The sequence below is a fragment of the Coenobita brevimanus genome, chromosome 97 (genome assembly GCF_032717465.1).
Source record: "Coenobita brevimanus isolate Jiangsu-jjx chromosome 97, ASM3271746v2, whole genome shotgun sequence".
Taxonomy (NCBI): Eukaryota; Metazoa; Arthropoda; class Malacostraca; order Decapoda; family Coenobitidae; genus Coenobita; species Coenobita brevimanus.
This window is the reverse complement of record NC_137050.1, coordinates 29,609,574-29,616,532: the sequence shown is the minus strand read 5'-3', so window position 1 is coordinate 29,616,532 and position 6,959 is coordinate 29,609,574. Positions and strand designations below refer to the sequence as shown.

General features: G+C 41.5%; 1 non-coding gene across 1 annotated transcript; it reads left to right on the top strand.

The window, feature by feature from the left end:
* The first annotated feature begins 5,447 nt into the window (after positions 1 to 5,447).
* TRNAS-AGA (transfer RNA serine (anticodon AGA)) lies at positions 5,448 to 5,529 on the top strand. Its single transcript has one exon. It is a non-coding gene; the product is annotated as a tRNA-Ser (tRNA).
* Positions 5,530 to 6,959: the final 1,430 nt, after the last annotated feature.

Genomic DNA, 6,959 nt, shown 5'->3' with positions numbered 1-6,959 from the left:
AAGAAATTGCTTTAAAAACAACAGCGTATGAGCCAAAAGGTGGGGTTGGAACGGAAAGATAATTCGACCCAATACGAAAGAAGACACGAAATTATAATGTATGAATAGGCGTGCCAAAAAGAAAGGAGGAGGAGAAGAAAGTGCCGTAAAAACAGTATCCGATAACGAATAACGGGGTCAGGAAAGATGATACGTCCAACACGAAAGAAAAGAAGTGAAAATAAAAGTGTGTTAACTCTTGATGGATAGGTGTGAGAAGTGTAGCCCCCCGCCCGCGGAGAAGATGAAAGGTAAACATCGCCCCAGCCACCAGCTCGGCGCGAGATGTAAACACAGGCCCGAGTCAAGTGTCCGGTCTAGCGCTCGGGACAACTACAACTTCTAGCTCTCGGGACGGTCCTTCAGTTTCCCGCGGGTGTTTATTCTAATAGGCGATGTTAATGGCACGATGACGGGTTGGTATGTTGGTACTGAAATTCAAGCTTGTATTTATTTTAAAAGGCATTTGGTCGGTTGAGATTAGTCCTCCAACTGCGACTCTTGGTTCTGTAAATTTGATTCTTTGTACTGGCCTAGCAGTTTGTAAGTTCTTTTCCTCATTAATACATGGTGTGCATAAGCATATTTGTAAAATTATTTTTGATGTCGATGATTAATTGCTGGTACTTTCAAATGTAGAATGCATACATAATATTCATCTGCATGTAGCCGTAGTCAGTCTGAACTCATTCAGCTCGAGAACCTCTTTTTCATCTTAAGTGAGTTACATTCACACGCAGTTTATTAAGAAACACCTCGATATCTTCAGAAGTTATAAACGACCTTCATTGACCCCTTCAGTACAAGTCTTAAGATGCTAAACTAGTCTGGATTAAACTAAAAAGCCGTCACCGTAGTCAAGTGAGTTAATATTCTCTCCTAACCCTACTCAGCACTGACTTAAATTCTAACTGGATTTTACTTCGTGACTTCTGAATGTTTTAATAGGGGAGAACTTCATCCTTTTGTATGGGCGTTGCAATTTCGACCGCCGGTATACTTATTCAGGTTGTGTATAGAGGTATGAATGAAGGAACTGAGGAATGGAAGAGTTGAAGAATTGTATCGTGCTGTTATCTCCCATCTTCCTTCCATAGATCTGCTGATTAGAGGGTGTTGGGGGAGGTTCAGAGAAAAGAGGTGTGTGTAAGAGAGAGAGAGAGAGAGAGAGAGAGAGAGAGAGAACTGAAGACAGGGAGAAAGAGAAGGAAATTAAATCGTGCTGTCGTGTATTGAGAGAAGGGAGAATGAGGAAAAGAAGAGCGAAATGAGTGGCTGAAGAGGGAACGAGATAGAAAGAGAAATATGGAAAGAGCTATAAAAAAAGATCATAAATTAATAAGAGGACAGTGAAAATAGAAAAACGATAAGGAAGGATGGTGAAAGAGGAAAAAACGAAATTACTGTACTCTTTTCCTTATAACTTGCCTCATCTTATGTAGCTCAGTGGCACAAAAAGAAGACAATGCTACGGTTCTTTATCTTTCCTTAGCACTTCGTCATGACTAGCAGCATACTCTAGTGTTTATATGTTGCTACAAGTCAGTATCTAAGATGGAGAGGCCGCAATTTTAGGTCAGGTTAAAGTGAAAAGAGTGTGATATTAGCCTTTTCACTACGAGAGGTCTCCCACAAGCTGGCGAGGGTAAGGACACAAAATAAGAGATGTTTTTGTACTGAAGGATTTAAGGGTAGAGTAAATTGTTGTTGTTAGTCCTCAGGGAAAGGAGTGTCAAGAGTGTGCCCTGGATCAGTTACATAAAAAAAAAATCGATGCTGCAGAAGGATAAATAAAGGGGAGAGATGAGTAAGGTGAGAGGACAAAGAGAAGTAATAAAGTGAAGGAGAGAACAAGGGGAGACGGCAGGGTGAGGAAAGGGGAGGGGAGTGGAGAGGGAAGGGTAAGGGAAAGAGAGGGGAGAGGGAAGGAAAGGGAAAGGGAGCGGGGAACTTGATGGAAGGGAAATGGAGGGTAAAGGGGAGGAAAAAAAAATGAAGGAAGGGGAGAGGGGAGGGTGATGGAAAGGGAGGGGAGGGTAGTGGGTGGGGGGAAGAGTGAAGGAAGGGAAGAGGAGGAGGATAGGGAGGGAAAGGGAAGGGGGGAGAGGGAACTCTGAGGGAGGGGAAGGGAAGACAGCAGGATGGAGGCGAGGAGGGTGTTAGAGATGAAGGGGAGGGGAGGGGAGAGAGTGAGGGGAATGGAGGGGAGTGGAGAGAGTGAGGGGAGGGGAGGGGAGGGGAGGGGAGGGGAGAGGAGAGGTGCCGTTGGATAAATAAATTTCCCGAGAGCAGAGGTGCAATAGAACACAAGTGCAAGTAACAGGGGGAGGGGGTGGAAGGAAGGGAAGGAGGTACAGGAAGGGAGGGGGGGGGGGAAAGTGAGGGAAGGCGTAGAGGTAAGGGAAGGAGATGGAAAGGGAAGGGATAGAAAAGAGAAAGGAAAAAAAAAAAGGAAAGGGAAAGAATTTAAAGGAGGGAAGGAAAAAAAAAGGAAAGGGAAAGAATATCAAGGAGGGAAGGATAGGAAGGAAGGTGGAGGGGCAGAAAGAAAGGAAGTTGTGAAAGAACGGAGGGATAAAACAAAGGGAAGGAGGGAAAGAAAGAGGAGCCTTCGAAGGAAGAAAAGGAATCGATTTTGTTGCTTTTTACTATGCGGGTTTTGTACTTTCCGTCTCTTTGCTGAAGCATGGAGACTAAAATAAGTAAATATAGTTAATAAATAAATAAATTTAACTGCATATTTCGTGTTTACTGATCATCTGTATTTGATTTTTTGATATTTACTGTATATTGTCTTTAATTTTATCTCTTTCCATCCAGTGTCGTTTCTTATTGGTTTATTCTTGCCCCCTCCAGACGATTTTCCTTGGCTTAGAAGGACCTGTGTTAGTGAGGTGGTTCATGAAAACTGTAATTAGAGCCTTTGTTTACAATGTCCATCATTAGCATAAAACCATCAAAAGGTAGCAGGAATAACATGTACAGTATGTCATAGGGAGTGTTAGCAAAATTTTGTGTTGTTTGTCACATGTAGATCCTTAATCTGTTCAGCCAGATGTCGTCTTGTTCTGTTTTATTCTTACTGTTTAGATATTATTATGTTTAGCGGAGGAAAGCCTTGTGTTAAGGTAATTAATGAAGGCTAAATCTTCTGTAGATGACGTAATTACTATTTCACCTGACAGTTGATTAACGTATTATATATATATATATATATATATATATATATATATATATATATATATATATATATATATAATTCAGGCTGCCACTAGACGTTTTTGTACACGTCAGGAAGAACTTCTAGGAGTGAAGGAGTTACTGAAGGCTATATCTAACCCCTCTAGTTTCAAGTTTCCAGAGCTGAGTATAATTGTCTGAGGATAATAAGATTAATAATAAAATATATCCATGAAGGGACTGAAGTGACCAAAAAGACCCCAACTCTGAACCGAGGCACATCCCCACCTATCCACACCCACGGAGACGATGGCCATTGACCCCCTCACCACCGTGGCGTATTTAGCATCGGATTTAAGCACCTCAGGACGATTTGGTTCAGTTTTAGGAGAGGCTTCTAGTATTGTAACGATTAATGACGGCTGCATTCGGCTTCAGCTATGTCAAGTTGCGTACAGGTTAATGAAGACTTTAGATTTCAACCTTCCCCTCCAGGTTTCGAAAAGGTTTCCTACACCAGAGAGACAGAGAGAGAGAGAGAGAGAGAGAGAGAGAGAGAGAGAGAGACTAAAATATAAGATGCATCACGGGATTGAAGAGGATAATTGACCCTGTGTATTTCCCATTCCTCAGCCACGTATGAAACCATCTCTATGTATCTCCTGTACTTTAACTTTCAAGAACAGTATATCCTGGGACACCTTATGGGAAGCGCTCAGAAATCAGCTTTATGCAGTATATATCTTGGTTTAAAATTCGGAAAAATTCGTATGACATGATCTTCGCCTCTTGAGTCTGTGTTCTTTGCAGGGCCGTCCGTAGATGGCGCTTCACTAGAAACTCACTCCACGGTATTGTATGTGGTGTAGGGATGGCTCAGTCTGCTGGTGTGGGTGTGGCAGTGGGAGTAGGAAATATATATATGATGCAGGATAGACACTGATAAAAATCGCCTGGTGAAGAGAGGCGTTATATTAGGACCATCCTGCTTATTCTCACTAAACTTTAACTCCACGACGATTATGATTATTATTATTATTATTGTTATTGCTATCTCTGTGATTTTTATTTTACTTAGATTTTTCGATTTGGAGGGATTGCATACAGCCTTAAATAACCCCTTAATCCCTTCATTGCGAGCGGGGTTTCCTGAGTTGAACGGAAGTGTGACGTCAGCCAGAACAAAACGAAAAAAACAAGTCCTTGGGCTGAAAGGGTTAAATTTCTGAGGTTGGCGTGCTGTTATTTCCCTAACCCCTGCATTCTAGTGACATTATTTCATTGTTGGAGCCAGCCAAAGGTGAGAAGACAGTCCAGCCTAAATTTGGTGTCTGAAAATTCTTGTCCCATGTGGCTTGTAAAATTTCCATTCTTGGGGAGCGCCTGATTCTCTCTCTCTCTCTCTCTCTCTCTCTCTCTCTCTCATGGAACCAGTTAACTTGTGGTGTGTCATACGTTTTAAAACTGTAAAGAAAATTGCCTTCCAGTGGGGCCAAAATTCCCCCCCCCCAAAAAAAAAAAAAAAAAAAAAAAAATAGGTAGGTAGATAGATAGCCGCAAAACAAGAAAAGCATTTTTGTTAGGCAAGAACAGAGTACAAAAAACACTACCCCTCCTCCCCCTACATCTCTTAGGTTCTATGAAGTCATGAAAATTGCCTTCCATTGGTAATAGTAATTTTTCAGTTGAGTTGCAGACGTAGCCGGAAAAAAAAAAGACAAGAAAAAAAAAAAGGCTCATTCAGACAGGTAGGACAAATTCTTGTTTATTCCAGACCATTTATTCAGTGTAGGAAATCTCTTTGGTACTGAAGGAGTTAGTGAAAGCTGTTTATAATCTCACCAATCCGAAAAGCCTGCTAAACGAAATAAAGTCATGTCAGGGCACTAGGAACAAAGAGAAGTAAGTCGTCGCTGAAGTGAAGGAGCCAATCTTGACTTTCATTAACTCACCTGCTACAGAGGTAAGGCTTCATCTGCCTGTAGGGGTATTTTCTGCCGATCCACTTCTCAGCGCCCTTGACTGCTGAGATTTCTTCCGATGAAACAAAGTCATCTGGTGTTGGCTTAATACTGTGCCTCGGTATACCAGTACTCCGAGATTGTTTTTAAAGCCTTTTTCTGCAAGGTTTTTTTCTTAATTGAACAAAATCGGCCTGTATTCACCTGCATAGAATACCCAAGTGTTATGAACCAAATGCAGGGAAAAGAATACTTACGAAGAGACAAGCAGTGATGGCCGAGTGGTTAAGGCGTCTGAATAGAAATCAGATGGGATCTTCCCGCGTAGGTTCGAATCCTACTCACTGCGCATGTTTTGTTGTCGCCACTTCTGCAGATGACGGTTGTGTTGTATCTGATTCAGGTGACAACAGTATCTGCATTGGTGCAAATGTGTATCGAGCGTTAGTGAATTCCTTTGGAAGAAATGGCTCTTTTGACAAATAAAATACTAGATGATGATGATGATGATGATGATTATTATTCATTCAGCCAGCTTCCAATCTTCGGGGACCCATCCTTCTCGCAGCGTTATAGTACTCCCTTCAGTTTGAGGACGTCCACTGTATTCTGTCTAGTCCCTCCAAACGATTTTTTTTTTATTATTATTATTATTATCTGGGAATCGTCTCGTGTGAAGAAACTGGAATCAGCATCAGATGTCCCAAGAAACCTAAAATAAATCGCCAGGTGGAAGCAAAAGTAATCAGAATAGACGTTCTCGGCCTGAAGAGGGTTTGAGTGAACCGGAAGTGGCCTGAAGTAATTACTGGACTGATTTGTTGTTAATTGGGCCACGCAGGATTTCTCGCTCATTCAGACGGTGATTTTTTTTTTTTTAAATAATTTTTCCAGGCTGTGTTTATACTTGAACGATACGCGGTTTGCAAAAGCACATATTTTAGTGAGAGATAAGATCACTAACTGGGTAGGGAGGAATTAATTTGTGTGTGTGTGTGTGTGTGTGTGTGTGTGTGTGTGTGTGTGTGTGTGTGTGTGTGTGTGTATTAATCACATCACGTCATATATAACCAACAAAAGATATTACTGATTTTCTTACATGTCATGAGTAACCTTTTCATTAATATTCAGATCTATTTTACTCGAACAAGAGAGTCCAATATAGCATGAAATTTATAACTGGAACTGGAGAATTAGCGACTACTTTATTTCGTGAGGCCAGACAAGTGAAATTTTAAAGTAAGAGAAAGCAGCTGTAGTCAGGCTAATGTAGGGGGGAGAGGAAAGGGGTGGAGAGAGGTAATGTAAGCGTGGAGATAGTGACAGAAGAGGTAGAGAAGAAGGAAAGAATGTTAAGAGGAAAAGAAAGAGAGTGAGATGTCAGAAAAAAATAAAATGATAGTAAGAGGGAAGGGGAATGATAGTTTACTGAGGGAGGATGGAGAAGGAAGTAATAGCCAGAAGTAGGAAGCAAAATTTTAAGCCAAGAAACCATTTACAGCGCTGGGTGGTAACCATATAACCAGACCATACGTGCTCCCTACGTGTCAGCAAGTGGGTTGGTGGAGGGTTAGTGCCCCTCCCCGTAAAACAAATAACTCAAAGTCAAATGGCCACCCCTTACGGGATTATGGCGTCTGGCAATAGATAAATAGATAAAGGTTTCTAGAAGGAAAACCTGAGAGGAACATAAGGAGAACTTGTTAGAGAGGAAAGTGAGATATCTTTAATGTATTGATAATTGGCAAAGTTGAGAGAGAGAGAGAGAGAGAGAGAGAG